Source organism: Numenius arquata, chromosome 7 (genome assembly GCF_964106895.1).
Source record: "Numenius arquata chromosome 7, bNumArq3.hap1.1, whole genome shotgun sequence".
In the NCBI taxonomy this organism is placed as follows: Eukaryota; Metazoa; Chordata; class Aves; order Charadriiformes; family Scolopacidae; genus Numenius; species Numenius arquata.
The window spans coordinates 45590723-45610564 of record NC_133582.1 but is presented as its reverse complement, the minus strand read 5'-3'; the positions used below and the strand labels follow the sequence as shown (position 1 = coordinate 45610564).

General features: G+C 40.9%; 1 protein-coding gene across 7 annotated transcripts in view; it reads left to right on the top strand.

Moving 5' to 3' along the window:
* The window catches only part of RBMS3 (RNA binding motif single stranded interacting protein 3), a 723251-nt gene that overhangs the window by 503534 nt on the left and 199875 nt on the right, over positions 1-19842 (top strand). The gene's annotated exons all lie outside the window — the stretch shown is intronic.

The following is a 19842-nucleotide window of genomic DNA, read 5'->3' as shown; positions in this document are numbered from 1 at the left end:
CCCTGAGCTCCCAGGGCTCCCAGAAACTCCTGGTGTTACCTGATGAATCCAGGCCAGAGAAGAAGGTTGTTACTGTGGCTCTTTTGCTGTTTACTCATCTGGCAGTCCCCAGCAGGTTGTAAAATGTCAGAGATCTCTGGGCATCTATGCATCCAAAGAAAGATTTAATTAAAAAAAGGAGAGAAAGGAAGAAAGGGAGGAAGGTCTGGAGATAGGAAGTCTGTAAGAGACTTTTTACTCATGTGGCTTCTTGCATACGGCAGCCTCAGAGATCTGCTTTGATCTGTTATTGCTCATCACGAAAGAGATGGTGCCCTGAGACCCTAAATAGACACATGGGAGCAAGCGGTTCCCTTCGTCTCTGATCAGACAGCTTGCCAAATGGGTAGAGATCCAGTTTGCATAATAACACTCCCTCAAACCATCTCCTTAACTTTGGGTTCTCCTTGTACTCATCTGTGTTGCTTATCCAGCACTTGAAATCTATCCTCTGCCCTGTAAAGGACAGTGAATAACTGTGCTTGAGCCTTGTGCTGGGCTGGCAGGTGGGAGACCTCTTCAAGACATTTCTGTACCCCCGCTGGCCTTCCTGCCACCATTTTCACATGCAGGCTCATTACTGGGCATCTCTGTGTTCGCTACAGCGCATGGAGGTAAAAGGTGCCCTTCCACAAGATTCTTTAATTATAGTACTTGATGAAAAATAGAAATATTTATTACTGAGCTGTTTTTAACTGAATATATGTCTGGAATATTGAACTGAATATACTGGACCTCTCAGCATCCTTGTTTAAAACAGAAAGGAGGCATCTTGATTTCTGTTTGAAAATTTTTATTACTGCGTCAAAGAAAGTGTTATCAATCTGTCAAACTCATTCAGTAACGACTTACTTGGATCAGGTACAAATGTTTCCTTTGCTACAGATTTATTTCCAGAGTCAGACTAGGCAAAGAGTGAGACTTTTTTTTTTTTTTTTTTCTGCCATCATTAGCACAACCTCCTTCAGGACAAATTGATTTAATATGTGGAGCACTAGGGTTGTACTCGTTTTGGAGATCTTTAACTGCCTTCAGAGAGTGCAGACCTATCTGAAAACAGGCACAGTACAACAGCACATACAAACGTCTCAGCTGCTCCCAGTACACTGCAAGGCATGCCTTCCACAGACAAATTTTTTTCATTGCTTGCATGGATGCTGGCTTTTCCCAGAGAGCCCTCTCTTGGAACACATTAGTGGAATGTGTTAAACTATGCCATAAATAGAGTTAGCACACAGTCACATCCAAATGATAGTTTTCTTAGAATTGAAGAGAGAGATCTGTATTTGCAGGCACAGCACATGAAAATATTTTTATTCAAAGCTTTGTCAACTCTCACGTCTAATTAAAAAGCATACTTCTCTAGGTAGAGAAATTTAAATGCTTTTAGTTCTTGGGGTTTATTTGGGTGTTGGTTTTTTGTTTGGTTTGGTTTGGTTTTTTTTTCAAATGCCATCAGCATTCAAATAGTAATTTACAGGCCAGTTCTTCAAGCAGATGTCTTTTTCCCGCAGATCTCATTTAAGAAGGTGTTCTGCTGGAGAAGATCTAATGGGACCCGGTTCTAATATAAGGATTTAATTGCTCTTGCTTTCAAAGTGATGAGTTGGCCGATTACGTTATGGAGGCTAGATGGGAGTAAATGGGACACTATTGGCCAGAATTTTAGATTTATTTTAGATATCTATAGATGCAAATAGGCTTGCAGGGAGATTTTAAAAAGCAGAGAAGTATGGAAATTCCATAAAATACTGACCCAGAGTGCTTTTTTGTAAAATCTTGGGCTAATGGTATGTTCTGAATTTCTCTCAGACAATTCAGCCTCTTATGGGAGGAAAAGGTGTCCGAGACTGCAAGTTTTAGTTGTCTGTCTTGGCTCTGTTTTCTATAGCTGGGGGGGGGGGGGAGGGGGTGGGGTTGTCAGGTTCTTAACACCCTTAAGAGCAATATCTAATCTTGCACAAGATTTATAAGGTGCATATGTATGCTTTTGGGGCCTGTCTGGGCTATCTTTACTGTTGTGGCTTTATAGAGGAATTACTAGCCCTTAATCCAGCCCTGAACTATTGAAAACCAGTTTTTTATCTAAGCCTACTGTTATCTGCACCTGTGTTTAAAATAATTTTCCCAAGAGGAATCTAAAAGCAAAATTGAAATCCACAGGAGGTATTTTTATACTGAGAATTTAATATTCATTTTAACATGTGTTTCAAACACTTTGTCTCAAGGTAGTTGTTTAGTTGAGGTAAACAGGTTAATTTCAAAAATAGTTTTAATTCATTTTAATTCCTTTTTTAATTAAAAAAGTTAAAAGAACAGGTTAATTTTTTCCAAAGCTTAATCTGCAAGAAAGCTCAGAAACATGGTGGCAGAGTGGCGTTTTGTTCTGTTTGGGGCATTTGGGTGTTGTCTTTTTCATCAGTAGTACCTCAGTGGCACTCTTGCTGTGAGTTTTGGAAGAGGAATATCAGGCTAACAGTTTGCAAAGCTTTCTTAACATCTGTGGGGGCATCCCAGAATGTAGCTGCTGGCAAGGATGAGCCTCAGGCTGTAAGAGGCACGGGCAAGAACCCTGTCTGATTGACTTAATAGCAATGCCCGGTCATTCAGAGGAAGAAGGGTAACTTGTGATATTTTGTTTTGTTTTATTTTATTTTATTTTATTTTATTTTATTTAGTCCGGAGCTAGAGCTGCTTCAGCCATTTAGAAGGAAGACTGTTTGGCTCCGAGGGCAGCTCTTGGAAATGGGTCTAGGATGTTCAGCCTCGGAGTAGCGCTGTGGAGTGAGAAACTAAAAGCTTATTGTTTGCTTTTTCTCCCTTTTGGCCCCAGTGGGCTACAACACTCTTGGCACAATCTAAGCATTATTGCATTATTTTTCCTGACATGAAGGCACATTGCTCAGCCTCTTTGCCTTTGGTCAGATATCAGCAACACAAAATGATGTCTTTGTTGTAGCAGTTTTGTGAGGAGGAGTAGTTCTGGTCAGTATTTCATAGATTCATTTTATTAGTCAAGATCTAAAACCTTCCCTTTTTTCTGCCTGTACGAGGGAGGGATGCTGGTTCCACAAAAGACTGGCTCTCGCAAGACAGTGGGACATTTATTTAAAACCCAAATTTGAATCTTTGAGAACTTTCTTCCTTCCTTGTTTTGTCTGGGACTGGAAACAGAAGGAGCAAAATTGCCCCCTGGAAACAAGTACAGAGACTTTGCAGTGCTGGCCATATGTCTCTCGAAAACTTTCCATTTCAAACTGCGTCTCGGATTTTCCTTACAGCTATGGAAACCTTGCTGTCTTTCCATGGCTGTGGATTAATGCTTGTTCAGAAAGAATGGGCTCAGTGCTGATGGTACAGGGCCCTTGCACTGGCACAGTGACTTCTTTGGCGTTTTCAATTTTTGTTGAGATTGTTTCACGCGCTCTGTATGATCTTCCTATCTGCAATGCTTCAGAATTACATCATGGCAGGCTGCTGACCCACTCTCTCCAAATTAGAGTATCAGAAAACTTTTGTGCAGAAAACTTTAGTCTCTTCTCAGCATTTCTCCAATCCTCTTCCAAAAAGATCTGGAGAAGTTTTACAAAGATTTGGGAAAGTGTTAAAATTTTGGATGCTTCTCATGTGCTGCTTTTTATAATACCCAGCAGTAAGAGGGGATTTATCAAACAGGGCACCCAGAAGCCTTTCCAAGATCTGGCTGAAACGTTGTCTGGGCTTGACACGTGCATCAGCTTGATTCACTGGACTCTATAGTAATTCGGGCTTTTAAACAATGAATCTGGTTTTGTTATCAGTTCTGCTACCTGCCACGTGTGGTTTCCTTGCTTTGAGGTTAAAATCCCGCTCTTTTCTTCTACCTCAGTTGTGTGGTCTCTGACACGTGGTGGATTGGAAGACAGAGGGGATGATAGTGCCTAGCAAAGAACAGGATACTCTAGAGGTGTGTGTAGAGAAAATGGAAAGGAGAATGAATATGGGGGGAAAGTAAAGGAAAGAAGGAAACAAAGGAGGCCCAAACAGGCTCAAAATGTCCAAGTGAGGAGGCTGTGGAGAGAGTTGGAGCCTGGAAAAGGAACCGTTTGGTATCGGCTGCTTCTTGATATCAGTTGAGACTGAACAAAGACAGGGGTTAGCCAGAATGCAGAGGATGAAAATGAGGTCTCTGACAATGAACTTGAGCAACTACTCTTCTGAATACCATTTAAGATAACGAGAAGTATGTAAATTGTGAATGTGGAACTAACAGTGTGTAATTGTTGTTGTTGAGTTTTAAATTTTCTTTCCCGACCTGTGTATCTAAATAAATTCCCACCCAGGTAGAATGGGTTGAAAACGTTTGACTACAGCAGGTGTGTCTGCAGTAGATAGCATTAGAGTAGTTATTTTTAGCTAAAAGAAGATGCTACCAATGCTGCATAAACATTAGCTGGTCTCTATTTAATTTGGAGAGGATAGAAGTTGTTCTACCATAGGCCTTTCTTTGCAGTTTTGTTTTTGTATTCCAAGTTAAAATCAATGTATTTTCTGTGCTAGTCATGTTACATACTAGATTTGTAGGAAGTCTGCAAGTTTTGGCCCAAATCTTTTTATGAGCTTTCAGAGGAACAGTACTGGCTAAACCTGGGGCTTTTTGAATGAAACTTAGAGGACTAATTTCTGCCTCCACTGAAGCCAAGGGAAGTTTTGCCACTGGTGTCAAAGGGGTGTGACATTTCCTCAAAATGGGCAAAATTTATTCTAGGTCAGGGAGCTGAGTGGCTTCAGACTTTCTACTCTATAAGATACCAGATTGCTGTAGCTGATAGATGCAAAGCTCCTCGAGTGTAGAAGAAATAGCTTGCTCTTTGGTGTTCTCTGTAAGTGCTGATTTCTTCTGCCTGTCTCCTACTCTGCTTCTCGTTCTTTCTAAGCATGCATTTAGGAGTCTCCTTGAGGAAATATTTAGTAGTATTGCAGAGGAAACAGCTATTAAATACAAAATGGGCACAGGCAAGGCAGAGACTTAATTTTTTTAACTCGTTTGCTGATTTTTTTCCTCATACAATTGCATACAGACAAAAGCTGCTGCATATTTGGACATGCTGATTTGGTGGATTTTTTAAGTAATTTTCAGGGAAAACTGGGACCTTAGGTAAGGTCCTCCTGTCATTTTACAAATTTCTACCTAATGGAATGCAAAAATAGCATTGAGATGGTAAAGTACAAAGGGAATTTGTTCCAAGTTTTTAATTCAGAGCTGGTCACCAGCCAGATGGTGTGATGAGCCAGCCCTAACACTGGGTGGGCTGTCTGCGCTGCTGGGTGAGAGGCCCCCAGTCTGGCCTGGGCTCTCCCCATGAGAGGACGCCAACAAACCATCTTTGCACTTGCACAGTGTATTTCATCAGTGAGTGTGAATTTATAGATAACAAAGTCTTGGGCCACTGGTCCTCATGGATTCAGGTAGTGGAATCTATTCTGCTAGTACAGTCCTTGTAGAGCGAATGACGTAACTTAGAACAGGTAATGGAGAAGACTTGAAAGATGTTGACAGCCATCAGGAATGGAATGACACTAGGAAGAAAGCTGGGGTTTTTTCTGGCTTTCAGGACTTATTTGCAGCATACATAGAAGTCCATCTCCAAATGTGGCTGAGAGACTTTTTGCCCATCTTTGCTCTGGCTGCCATCCCCTGTATCACCCTGGGGCTCCAAAGTAGATCCACGTGGTTGCAAGCTTTCTGTGTAAGCCGTCTTGTATCGGTGAAATCACGGTCCTGCTGAGGTCATTACAAGATTAGCCATTGATTTCAAGTAATTCCTAACTTTATACTGTTGCCAATGTTTCTACTGTTCAGAACCATAGTGGGATTAATCACCATCTGATCTGACTTCATGTATGTTCGTTATGAGGGCTCCTGAGGGAGATGCTGATCAACTCGTAGATTTGGTGAAGGAGGGTGTGTTAAGAAACTACAAGTGTAAAGGCTGATTAAGTGAGAGAAAAGGGTCAGAAATATGATAAGACTCTGAAAATATACTACAAGCTTCCTCTAATGCTGCAGAACCTCAGATCATTCTGTGCACAGTTCTACATGAATCTTTGCATTGGTGACATGCAGCCATCTTTGTACAGGTACACCACAAGGTTTTCCAGGCACAGCAGTACCACTCAGTGCTTCAGGCAGGTAGAAAATAGTACTCAAACATAAGGTGTGCAGGAATCCAAACCATGAAAACTGGAATTTAGCCATGAGATCAGCTTAGAGAGATGCCCGCTTCTCAGAAAATTGTCTTTGGAACATCAGTGGCACGGTGTGAACTTAGCTCTCTGGGTCTTAACATTGCACTTGCATCTTGCACCTCTGCTTAGATGATAAGACAAGATCACAACCTCGGGGGTTCAAATTTATGATTATTTTTTTTTTTTAGTGATTTTTTTTTTCCCCAAGGCAGTCAAGGAACTCAACCACCCAGGCAACAATAGGATAGTGATTATAGGGAAAAAAAATGGAAAGAGTGAGGCACTGTAAGTGCGAGCAGCAAAGAGGAGCAGCGCTGAGAGCTGAGCAGCAGGCTTCCCAAATTCAGGGAGTGCTTAGAGGCGAGATGTCTTCCTGGTGGGGAAGGAGCACAGGTACGGTGGGAGCCACGGTTAAGTATAACAAAGATGGAAATGAGGAGGAAATTCCTTTTTAGCACATTTAGCATGCTCAGCCACCTTGCAAGGTAGGACTGCCGGAGACAGTAGCTGGATATTAATAGGTGACATTAAATAATTGCCAAATGTAAATGCAATTGAATGCCTCTCTCTGCAGCTATCTAAGTGTTCATTATGCCATAAAAAGTAGTTGTTTTTCCCCCCTGTGTGAGTAGAAGGGGCTCACAGTAGCAAAATTCAATTTGCATGAAAGATAAGAAAAGATGAAATAATCTTTAAGTCATTTTTATTCTGTGTAATTTTATTGTGAACAGATAAACTGTGTATATCATATTGGTTTTGTCCAAGTTTACACTAGATGTTAGATTATTTCAGAAGATGAGAGAGTCAAGGGTAATAATGCAAGTCCCTGCTTATAAATCTGTTTTGCTGAAGTCTCTGACATAAATACATGAAAGTGAAAAATCAGAAAATGAAGAAAACAGCACATTCTCATAATAATTGTGATTCACGTAAAAATTAATCACTGCAGCATCTACCTTGGTCACTGACTGCATTCAAAGTTAAGTACAGCCTGTAGTTTTTCTGTAAAAATCAAATGTTCTTTTTCAGAGTGTTAATGGAAATCTGTTACTCATGGCTGAGAGTGCACAAGTGATGCTTGTAAATAAGCTTCGGCTTCTCTTCTTAGAGTTGTTTGGGATTTCGAGAAAGCAAAGCACTCATTCCTGTTTGATAATATTCTAGTTCGGTGAGAGACATCCTTGGGGCCTCAGCAGCAAATTTATTCTGAAAAGCGAAGTTAGTGCATAAATTAGTCTGTTTAAATATCTAAAAAAGGTTTTGATTTTCTGACTCCCACATGAGATGTGATTTCTGGCTTTACCCAATTCTCTCTCCACGGCAGATTTTTTCCCGCAGCAGCCTGTGTCATTAGCTCATCAAAAAACCTAGGGGAAGGTTAGGAGTATTAACAAAGAATAATGGATAGCCTTTGAGGTAACTTTTTATTTCTCTGACATAGTTCGGTGTGTCCATTCTTAGAGTAATGTTGACTGCTTCTGGGTTTCCAGTGGAATAATTCATCTGGGTCACTGCTCCAGCAGCATTTTGCTTCTCCTGTGTCTTAATGCCTGGAAATTTCTGGAGTCTTTGACACGTATTGTTTCATGTATACTGTGATATTACTTAGAGCAATCTCGTTTGTACTTGAAATCAGATTTCAAGGTTTTAATCCATCCCGAGCTTAAATATTCGTCCTCATTTAAAGTGAATTTAATTTATGCTTTATCTGAAACAGGAGAAGCAGTTTCAGACGCTTTTGTCAAGAGACTGATATATGGAGAGAGATTCAGTGTAAATGGCTGGGTTTGCTTATTTTCCAATAACATGATAGCTCAATTCTAACTACTTTCCATTTGGTACAAATTGTTTTAGGAGTCCAATCATTTTTTGCCTCTTTTTTAATTTACTAAACTGAGTAAAAGTCTTGTACAAATTCAGTGGGTTTTTCCGGGGTGTGATAAGGAAAACCAAGAGAAAGCTGGACAAAATGAAAGGAAGTACTCAGAGTTAATCATCTCTGATCAGCATTTTAAAAAGACTGGATGCATTTGAAAGTAGAATTGACTGAGAAGAAGTGAAATATCTACGGTTTGGTACATTTGTTATGTGCCCCTCCATTTGCCAGCATAAATTGTTTTACTCTGTCTGCTAGTGTGGAGCTGAAGAAGACCATCAGAAGAAACCCAGCAGTAAATGCAGCAGTGGAGGAGGTGGGCTTGGCATCCCAGGGGACGTACCTGCTGAGAGCAGGGGTGAGCCATGCCTCCCCGCAGAGTTCGGCAGCCCTCCTTGCCTGCACACAGAATATGACTAAACTATTAAAAGACCCTTTTTATGGCAGGAGAAGCAGGCAGTGGTCTCACACAGGGATGAGAGAGGTTGAGCGCTGCAGGCATTGCCCCACCACCCCTGCAGGCAAAGCTGGAGCTTACTGCTTGGGTTTGCAGACTTCTGGTGACTTTGGGTTATCAGCTGTGTGTTTGATGGGAGCTACTCTCCATGAGGCATTGCTTTACCCAGATGCAGTTCAAACTGTCTTACAGACACGGTGTCTGTAGGAGGTTAAGAGGGCTAAGAACTGCAGGCTTGTTTTCCTGCTTGGATCTGGGCTACACTCAGGAGCTGCAAAATCTCCCCAAAGAAGAATTAATAAAGCCAAGCTGGAGAGTCCAGTGATACAGAGTTTACATTTAACAAATATTTAGCTTATTGTGTCAGATGATTATCATGAAAACTTCCATAAATGTATTTAAATTATTTAATATCTTAACCTCTGAAGGAAAGTTTCCCAAGGTTTCTCAGAAATTGCTGTGTGGTTCTTGAGGAATTGACCTCTTACTCTGTTGCTACCATTTTAGCCTTGTTTTAGAGGTGGTAAAGGGCACACAGCAACTAAGTGGCCCACACGTTTCCATTGCATTTGTAGCATTCCTCTTGACAAGCAGAGTCCGAAAATAAGAGGTCAGGATAAGTCTGATCCTTTCCAGAGAGGCATTTTTCAAGGTTAAGCTTGAAGGACAGTTTAAAACATGGGTGATTTTTTTCTGTTGCTATCTGTATTATAGATGTCCTGCAATGAGATTAGGTTTCATCTACTGCATGAGCTGGTAGCCTTTATAAGTCACCCACCTCCATAGGTGTCTACCAGTGGTGACTGATGGGCCAAGTCTACTGGAGGAGATTTGCTACCCTTTCTCTGCTCTCTGGAGGTTTTGTGCTTCCTTGGAAAAAAAGCCTGAGCTTGATTGGCAGGTTAAATTGGAAACTCTTGATGCAATTGCCATAAGAGGTATTACAGCAGGTCTGGTCTGTAAACCAGGACATTGGGACCAGCATGTAAAGATCAGAGTGTCTACACAGAGATACAGTGTATGTGAAGTGCATGTATGTACATTGAAATTACAGGCAGGGAATCCTCACTAAATCCTCAGCCCATTGGCTGGGGTTCTGGGTCAAAATTACAGACTATGGACTTCACGTGCTCTTGAGCTTCATGCAGTCAGTTATTTCTGCAAGATCCCGGGAGGAGCTCCCCATCCTTTCCTTGGGCTCTGAGGTAGGTGAGGAGGAGGAGGAGGAGAAGGGCTGTTGCACTCCCTCCTCACTGTCTGGCAGAAGGAGGGGGCACAGCCACAGGCACATGCTGTGCCTTATAAAGCCAGTGTGGAGCCCTTGGTGGGCCACGCCGTGCCTTCTGCCCCACGCTGGTGGGGACAGTGCCCGCTGGGTGCCTGCTGCAGAGGCTCCTCTGCTGCCCCGTGTTTCCTGCGCCTCCGCACCCTCGCTGGCACATGGCAGTCAGGCTTTCCTCTACCTGCCTTTTCTCTCCTCTTTCCATTTATTATCCAGCGTTCTCTTATTTATGTCCCTTGTTAAAAGCCGATTTATTCATTTTAGAGTCACTGCCTTTTCTTTGTCTCAGCCTTCATTTATTAGCGAACCTCTTCCATCTTGTTTCTGCCTGACATAAAGTATTTGTGAAACCCTTTCTTACCCCCCTTAAAATCCCTTTGGCTAGCGTGAACTCCCCTTGCTTTTCTGTTACTCTTACTTTCCCTGCAATTCTTAAGTGATTCTCTGCAGCCTTGTGAGGATCCTCTCTATTTCCAGTATACCCGCTTTTCTTAAACCCTCAGAGTAGTCCCTTGTGAAGCCCCACTGGCTGCTGCTTCTTTTTCTTTGAATTTTTGTGTATCACAGGGACTACAACAGACTGTGTTTTCATTAGAGTGCCTGTCAGGATTCTTCTGCTGCCTTCTGCACTCACGGCTGCTCAGGAAGGGGGTTGGATTTTAAACAGCCCTTTGGGAGGAAGAAGCCACATCCCTCCTGCCCACGGCTCCCCCTTTCAATTTGCAAACGAAAACTAGTAATAAGGGACAGATTAAACAGCATCATGCCTGGGTGCGCTGATGCGAGAGGCTTTCGATGTGCTTGTGTCTTTCTTCTGAGGCATGTATGGGTATGGTATGCAAATACAGACATACACAGAACGACGTCCCAGAGTTGGAATGCTCCACACAGATTGGATCTTTTTTTCATATTTATCACCTTGTGAATGCACACATCTAACATGTCATGTGGCAGTGAGTTCCACAGTTTAATTAAATTCTGTGTAATTGTTTAAACCTGTTGCCTGACAGGTTCATGTCAAGTTCTCTACTTCTTCAGAGGGAAACAGGGCATTACCCTTTTGTAGTCACCTTCTCTATGCTGTTTAAGATTGAATTGTTTTTTATATGCTAGCAGGTTATTCAGTCTGACTATTTCAAATACCTATTTGGTATCTTAAAAAAAGTGTGGGATAGTTTGGTGTACACACGTTTTCACTTTAAGCGTTTTATAAGGCAGACTAGCAACATTCCTGTCTTTAATTGATGTTTTTCAGATGTTAGAGGTGTGTGGCATATATGGAAAGATGCAGAGATATAATTTCCTTCTGATAGCAACAGATATTTTAGAAAAAAAAAGAAAGAGCATCTTCTGTCTAATGCTGCAAGTGAAAAACATATTCAGCATTCACTTGGCCTGCATCCACAGGAACATCTACTGCAAATGAAGTAATAGGTGACTATTTCAGTGACCCATGGTGATGAGTAATTCAGTATCCACCCAGTAATGTAGCAATATAAAGGTATGTGAATGAGGCATGAGGCTGTGTCCAGTGCTCGAGCGCCTGTAAGCCCTAGAGCAATGCAGAAGAACAGTTGGGAAACCAGAAACACCTTCCAAAAAGAACATGTGTCAGTCCCAGGGTCCCAGCCCCAGAGAAAGATTCCAGATGACTTTCAAAAATAAGGTTATTGCATAAGTGCATAAAATGAGATGCCTGCAAATGCATGTGGTCACCAGAGCCCTGCGACTCGTCTTGTTGTATCCGTCCCCTGCTAGAGGCAGAGAGCCGCTTCTAAAAGCCATTTACCTCGCTGTAATTTCAAGTGGCAAGTAGGCAGTCAAGTCATGCTCTGGGTTCCGGTAATAAGGAAGCAAAGCGTCACAATGTGTTCTCTTTTTATTCCCTCTTTTTCTGAAAACCCCATGAGTTTAATAGCAGTGTTGTTCAGAAGGGAAAGTGAACGCCGGGATCCAAACTGCATTGTCGTGTCCTTGTACGTGGTGGGAGCCGAGCTCTGCCAAGGGCTTGAGAGTGAGAGCTGCTGGTCTGCAGTGGTGCCTGTTGGGCTGCCGGTGCGTTAAGATATTGGGAGCATCAAGTGGCTTGTTGAAATTCATCCTGTCCTCCATGTGAGGTGCTCTCTTTGCACACGAGGGAATAATTCATGCACAAGACTTTTTGGCATAGATATTACTGTCATGGTATTAAGTAAGAGAGAATATGTAGGTGGAGGCAGTGGGGTAATAAAAGAGTTTTACAAAAAAAAAGGAGGAGGAACGGGAATCCTTGTGTGGATGTAATTTGTTAAAAGCCCAGACATACTGTACACAAGATAGCAATACTAGTGGCATGCAGGGGAGCTGGCTCAAGTGCAAGCAGTGCAGCTACAGTCCTGGTACTATCTGGAAAGGAAAGAAAGCACTTTTGGCTGCAAACAGAGCTGAAAATGCTTAGTGGGTAAAAATTCTAAGCATAAATAAAAATAGGCTTACGTTCAGACTTTTAGTAATAATTATATTAAAATGACACAATTCATTAAATAATGCAATACATTCACATCTCTAAATACACAGCAGCTGTTCGCTTCTGTCAAACACGATTCCTTTAGGGACTGAATAGGGAAGAGTAACACGCTGGCTTGCATGGTAATGTCCTGACGAGCACCAGGCTACAGCCTGCCCCCAACATGTATTAACAAAGGGTGTCTCTCTGCCAGCCCCCAGATCCTGAAGGTGCCCCTCAGGCTGGGCAGGAGGTGCCAGCTGGGCAGGGTAGGGTAGGGAAGGAGTGGGTAAATACAGACACAGGAATTGTCCTTCTCAGGTTTTGCAGAAACTGAGTTTTAAAAGATGTTTCAGCCTAAGGCTATAAGCAGATGAGTTTGGCAGGCTGTGATGTGCTGGAGTTGAAGCTCATAGGAAGATTTTATTTTAAAATAACAACAACAACAAAAAAGAGCTACAAAAAAGCTTGCCAGGTGATAGCTAGTTGAGAGAGGGAATTGTCTGAACATAGTGTCATCTTTCTCCAACCTTCGGTTATAGAAGTCATACATCCCTCCTGATGCCAAGCTTGTAATACCTAATAATTGATGTCAAAAATTTATTGATGCACCAGTTAACCAGTCAGTAGTTATATTTCCCATTGCTTTCTAAACAGAGGATCTTTTCCTTCACACCGAAACTGAGGTAATGTTCAGAGTGTGTAGAGAGTAGTGTCTTACCAGCAAGCGATAGGCACCTGTGAAGAGCCCAGCTGCAAGCAGAATCTGAGTTGTTGCCATTGTTGTGATCATCTGGTTACCTGTAGAAGGTGGTGAGCTGCATGTCTCCCTTACACTGCCGTCCTTCTTTTAGTGACACCCCCATGCATCAAGAAGTAGTTTCTAATCATGGTGAGAAAGTCTTTGCATCTCCTACCAGTCTTTTTTAAATTAAAGTGATTCTACAGAAACGAAATCTATTTGCAATAGAATACTGATCCTGAAGGTATTATCTTTGGCTCCTATGTCTTACCCTTGCAATCATCTAAACTTACATATGAGGCCCAACATTTGGCATACCAGCATTTATACACGACATTTTACTTCTACTTGTGCCAAACTTAATTTTCAGATTATATTGAATCCAGTATCGTAGTCCCTCGTTTATGCAAGAAGCAAATTCAGGGTTAAAGTTGGCTCTTGAAGCCTCTCTGTGCCAACACCCATGGAGAAAATGGAAATAATCTGCAAAATTAGAGGCCTAGAGCTTGTAATTTTCTTGTGAGTTCTTCTTTCCTTGTTCCTTTTCTATTCCTATACTTGTATAAATAGATCACAGTAGCTTATTCTTCTTTGCTGGCGATGAATCTGGAGTGCTTGTCACCTGTGCTCTGATACGATTTGTTGTGATATACTGAAGGTTTTTATCTTGGTAAGGATTTTTCTCTCCTGTGCTTCGTTTTGGATTTTTTTTCCCCTCTTCATTGTGCTGTTATTCAGGCACTAGCTTTTCATTCAGGATCACAACACGGGTTTGATAAGAACACTCTAGAGAATGAAATTCTGATATGAGAATAGGCTTTAAAAAGAAAACCACAATTTTATTAACTTGTAGACTAAATTGTGTGGCCCAACATTTGGAGTTTAAAATGGCTCTATGTATTGGTGAAATAGAACGTAAACACAGGTATATGGCATTGACAGAGTTCTCGTTTGGGTAATATATCCTTATCTGCTGCTGCTTTATACCAAACAGGTGAGCTTACCCACTCTTTATATCCCCTGCATGCTCACTAACCAGTATTCAGAACTTTCACCTTTCAACTTACATCCCCAAGACTCAGTCTTCTTGTTTTTGGAGATAAGAAGAGGCAGATACAACATCAGTACAGCTTGCTGAGACTTAGCATCTCCCCTCTTTTAAGTCTTAATATAATCTATGGATTCTTTTCCCAGTATTTTATTTATCTGGCTGCTTTGTGCCTTTAACTCATACTGAGCTCACAATGTAAGGTGTGGGTGAAATTGCACTTAAGTGCCCCTAAATAAATTCATGGCTTTTAAATTCGCCTTTCCAAACTACATAAAGCCAGGTCTCTGGAATGCAGCGGGGAAAAAGAAGCAAATCCATCTACAGGTGTTTTCTGTCTTAAAGAGAAGGGGGAAAAAAACAGGGCATCTGCATTCCCTTTGTTTATCCTCTCGGGATTATAGAGGTTGTCTTTTCTCTTTTGGTGAGATTAAGCATTTCCAGAGGTTACAGGAGTAGGGATGCTGCAGGTTATATATTAGCATATTTCCTGTCCAACAGAGAGCTGGCCGTGCAATAAGTCTTTAACTCTTTCTTTTCTAGAGCCACTGATAAACATTGTGTGAATTTTTTAGCCTCTGTATTTATCACTATTTTCTATATGTTATAGCAGCAGTAAACTGGTAGCACAATAATTAACAAGAAATGGTTAACATTTAATTAGTTCCACTCAGTTTTGTTTGTCCTGAAGGGTTTTTCTTAATTTCTATTCTCTCCTGCCTCTTTCTGCTTATCCAGTTGCCACTGCTTTTCTCCACATCTTTTTTTTTTTTTTGCACAGAAAATGGTACTGTGCTGCTCTCCTTGCTCAGAGGGCTCTGGACCTTCCTCTCTGACTAAGGAGGTACTTTGCTGCCTGCTATCTTATTTCTGTCTTCACAGATGGAAAAAAAAAACCCAAGCCCTCTAGAGAATAGCTCAAGTTGTGGGATACTTTTTCAATGGGTAATACAATGCTGTACAGTAAAGGCTGAGTAGCTGAATTCAAGCACCTTCACTGAAAATGTCCATCTAGCATCTTTCCTGCTAGAAGAGTGGCAGCCCTTCACATTTCTCTCTTAATTTGTACCCTTTGGCTGACTGTAGTATTGATTTGTGCATATAGGATGATTTAATCTTTCTTCCACCCTCTTATTAAGAGGGTTTGAAACCCTACCTGGAGTCTTTATTAGCTTTTGACATCACAAAGGGAAATGTCAACACATAATGAGATAAATTTCAACATCACAGAAAACTGGAATACAACTTTCACGAAAGATGAATATAGGCAACACTTACGAAAATAAAAAAACCCTGAAAGATAGAACCCTTCCTTTTCAGCATCCATCCATCTTTCTGTTTGTCTCTTGGTGCATTATAGTATTTATTAGAGTTTGTCTTGCTATACAATAGATTGCCAGAATCATGATTAAGAAGCTTATTCAAATGAATTAAAAATGTTTAAATGAAAAAGACCCGGAGAAGTAATTGCCAAAATTTAATCAAGGATTTAATTTGTAGCACAGACCAGCCAAATGGATTTTGCCTTTTTCACTGCACTGTTTGTACAAGGAAATTAAAAAGTATAAAGAGTCAAAGACTCAGCAGTGTAACCCTTTAAGAATATTGCAGTGTGCTCACTTATTCTCATTAGCCGTATTATATCAAACTTGCTCCTCAGGGCTTGCAGTTTGCAAAGCCAGACCACAGACGGTGGAAAAAAAAAGATGATAGCATTTTTTCCGATGTCATAAATTACTGCCAGCACACATTAGATGATTTCTCCACGCATTGCTGTAAGCATTTCAATGGTAGGTTAAATATCCCCCTTCTTAATGCCACTTAGTAATAAATGCCCTCATTTTAGCATGTCATATTTAGCTGAACTGAAATAACTGAGACTAAGGAAGTGTCGGGGTTTGAAACAGAAATATTCCACTTGCATTTACTGCCGAGAAATACATACATGGCACCATTATGCTGTCTCTGTTTCATTGATGATAATAAGGTATCATCAAGCCTGGCATATCTGTTTGAACATGTTTTGCAGAAGTCTAATCATTAAGTAATATGTATCCCATTTCATCCATCATTTCCACACAAAGAGCCTTACAATGCAATTGACAGAACAATACTTCATGAGCCATGAATAGCTGGAGCAATGATAACTTCCAAGTAGCGTGTAACAGACCCAGAATTGTGCTCTAAATTACAGCGCTGAAGGGATAGGAGGAGGGATGAGAAGTCCCTGCTTGTGAGGAGGAGGCTGAGATCAAGAGCACATTTCTTTCTGATTAATCGTAGTTGAATTAAACACTCAGCAGAGTGCCAAATGCTCAGCCTCTTTTACAGGCAGAGAGGGAAGATGCTGCTGCAGCGGCGCGCTGCTCTGCGGAGCCTACGGCAGCAGTCGGGATGGCCCTCAAGGAGGGGTGGAAGGCTACTGGGTAGTTCAGAAGCTGTGAACTCTGTTTCTTCTGAAACTGCTGACAAGGCTGTTGAAAGAAGCAAAATGAAGAAAACACGCGAACCGCAAATTGCCAAATTGTGAACGGCTCCTAGCTGGCCCAGAAGAGTTACAGGTTCTCCCCTAAGCCAAAAATAAGAATAGTGATTTAAAAAATGGGAGGAAAGAAAGGAGAGTCACATTTAGTACAAACCTGAGGTGTATCACACCAACTGCAATAGCACAAAATGGCAGATAAGTGTGTAACACTGGGGGCAGGGTGCGGTGCTGCTAGACTGTTCCCTTACTGTAGGGAAAGGATGTGGTGTTTGTTTACAAGTCAAGTTTCAAGGAAATGGTGTGAAGTCAGTGATTCTCACCCTTACATCTTTCAGACAGACAAAGATGATGTTTAGTATTTCTTTTTTTTTTGCTCCTGTAGCACCTAATGTGTATTAGTTTTATAGCAGAGAGGCAGGCTCAGTCTCTCCCCACAAGACGATTAGTGTCTGACACGATAAGATATTTTCTAAAAGGAAGGAGCCTTTCTATGAGCAGAAGCAAAAGCCAGCTGTGGCTTCCTCTGCCCCTGCAGTCCCTGGGAGGTCCTGCTCCCTTCATTTCTCGTGTCCTGCACGTTGGAAAAGTAGGGGGGTGGAGCTTTTGGAGAATGAAAACTTTCTCCCCTGCTGATCCTCAAGCTCACAAGCTTGCTTAACTTGCTTCTGCTCCTAGTCATTTTTGGTTTGCGTGTTGCTTTTATGCAGTTGTTCTCTTCAGAGAGTGCTTTTAATTTAAGGCATCTCTTACTTGCTCAGTTACGTGGTTGTAATTTTATTTGCAAAACAGAAGACTTGCTGATAAACAAAGTTAAGACTTTGGAAAAGGAAGGAGTCCAAAATGCAGTGGTTGAGTTCCAAATATTTGAATTTTGTTCCTTATCCAGCCTTCCTAGCCTTTTAAAGATTGTGGCAGTGTAAATTATGCAGCTGCTTTTCTATTTTTTTTAAAGTGAAACTTTAAAAGGTCATTTTGTTACATTAAATTTGAGTTAAATTCATGCATGTTTTTACTTTTTGTCTCCCTTTTAGAGACTTACATTTTTATAAACTGTGGTTTATAAAAAAGAACAAATTTAAAAGAACAAATAAATTCTTTTGAACAAATAAGAGTAAAAACGTTACAGTATGAGATATTAGTGGATGTTATCATTCCACGTGTGCAATGTTGTTTTCACAATTTATTCTAAACCCATTTTTATTTGCCATTACATTTCACTCACACAGATCTTAACATTCATGTTGTGGAATTGGCTGTATGTTGATATTGTTTCCAGTTGATGAAGCCCAACTCAGTTGGTGATAAAGAGCAGCAACTTGGGTCACTTTGAGATTGTACCTAAACCCGAAGAACCTCCACATTTGTGTTTCATCTTTCTACTGCTTGTTTGAGTTGTAAAGCTAGGAGATGATACTTTTTTTTTTTTTTTTTTTTTTTTAATTCCTGGTGGCCTTTTGGCAATCTCTGCTTTACTAGGATGTTTCAAGAATTCAGTTAGGAATTCAGTCCAGGATTATTCTGAATGCCTGGTTTTGAAAATGAGACTGAAAATATTTGTCCCATACTTCTTCACAGGACTTCCTGAGCAGAAATATCTGAGCCATTCAGCCCATGTGTTGTGGGTTTGAGACATCGAGGAAAATCTTGGACAAATGGCCTTTATTTTTTTTTTTTTTCTCCCTAGACAAAATTTCCCAGGGGGGAAAAAAAAAAGAAAAAGCAAGTCCAGAGAAACAGGAATCCATGATAGTTCTGGTCATTCTTCTCTTAGTATTGAGGCTCATGCAAGAAGCAGATGTGGTCACTTCTGTGTGAATTGTATATCCCCCAAATAACTTTATTTTTGTTGGTTATTCAAGAGGTAAATAATTATTTTATTTTTTTAAAAGGGTTCTTTTCCAGTGATGCTAAAGCAGAACAGCGTTGTGTGAAAGCTTCTCATCCATAGCGTGGCTTTAGCTCGTCAAGGGGCCCTGGTCGGAACGCTGCTGGTTTCTCATCCCTGCCAGTTCCCCAGCAGGAAGTAAAACAGGGAGTTGCTGCCTTGATCCAAATAGGCACAGCATTTCATTAGGGAAACAGAGCTGAAGAGGAATGTTTGGACTGATAAGTTTTTAGAAAATATTTCTGGGAGTGCACTTTTTGAACTGGTGAGCAGAGACAGTCTGTCTGTATCGGGCACTTCTCCTCCTCCTTATCATGGAATTTACTATTAAAAAAACCCAACCGCCACCTCCTTGAGCGTGGAGGGAACCTTTCACAGTGCAGTTTCTCAGCAGCTGACACTCTGGAGTCATGCTGGAGGTAGTAAATGAATAAAGCCATTTAAAAAAAAAAAAAGTGAATAAAGCTATAGCATCTCAACTATGTTAGAGAATCAATCATAGGCTTGAGCTCATTTGTTCCACTAGAGTGTAGTCTTATAAGAAGAGAACTGCTTGTTCCAGAAAAAAGTGTGAATAATGTGATAAAACAAAATGAACTGCAGAATATATTCTAGCCAGCAGCCAAGAAATTATTCACACTGACAGATATTACAGGTACAGTACATTTTCTGTCTTGAATACCACCTTCTAGTTTCTCTTAGCATATGCATTATGGTTGCTGTTTTCCTGCTTTGAGTATAGAAATGCACCAGGCTGTATATACATGTTTTGATTCACTTCCTTTTTTTGTATATCATATGTGACAGTCAAAGCAATCATTCCTTAGTTAGAGCAACTGCCCTTGCTTATACAATTATTCAAAAATATTTGACTGATTTGCAACTTCAAATATTTAGGATTGAAATAGGACTGTTGTTTCTCTTCTTTTCTTACTTTGAGCTGATGCACATACGTGCACATTTATGTTCATAGAAATATGAATAGACACTCAGGCCAAAAGAGTAGACTTGCTATAGTCTGAAGTGATAATTGTATGGGCTGTGGTTTTGCTTTACCTGTGTTAAGGAACTCATGGTTTTCTGCCCCATTACTTGGAGTGGTTTCTGCTGTAACCCTGTATATAGGACATAGCATAATATATCTCTAGATAGATAAATCCCTGTATTTCTTTAATTTGTCGTCATAGAGTTAGATAAAGTAGTTGCGCTGATGTCAACTCAGCTTGGTTAGGTATCGCAGCCTTCACTACCATCACATGAGAATCGGTATGTGCAAGACTTGCCTAAATTTAGTAGGTTGCATCAAATATTAGCA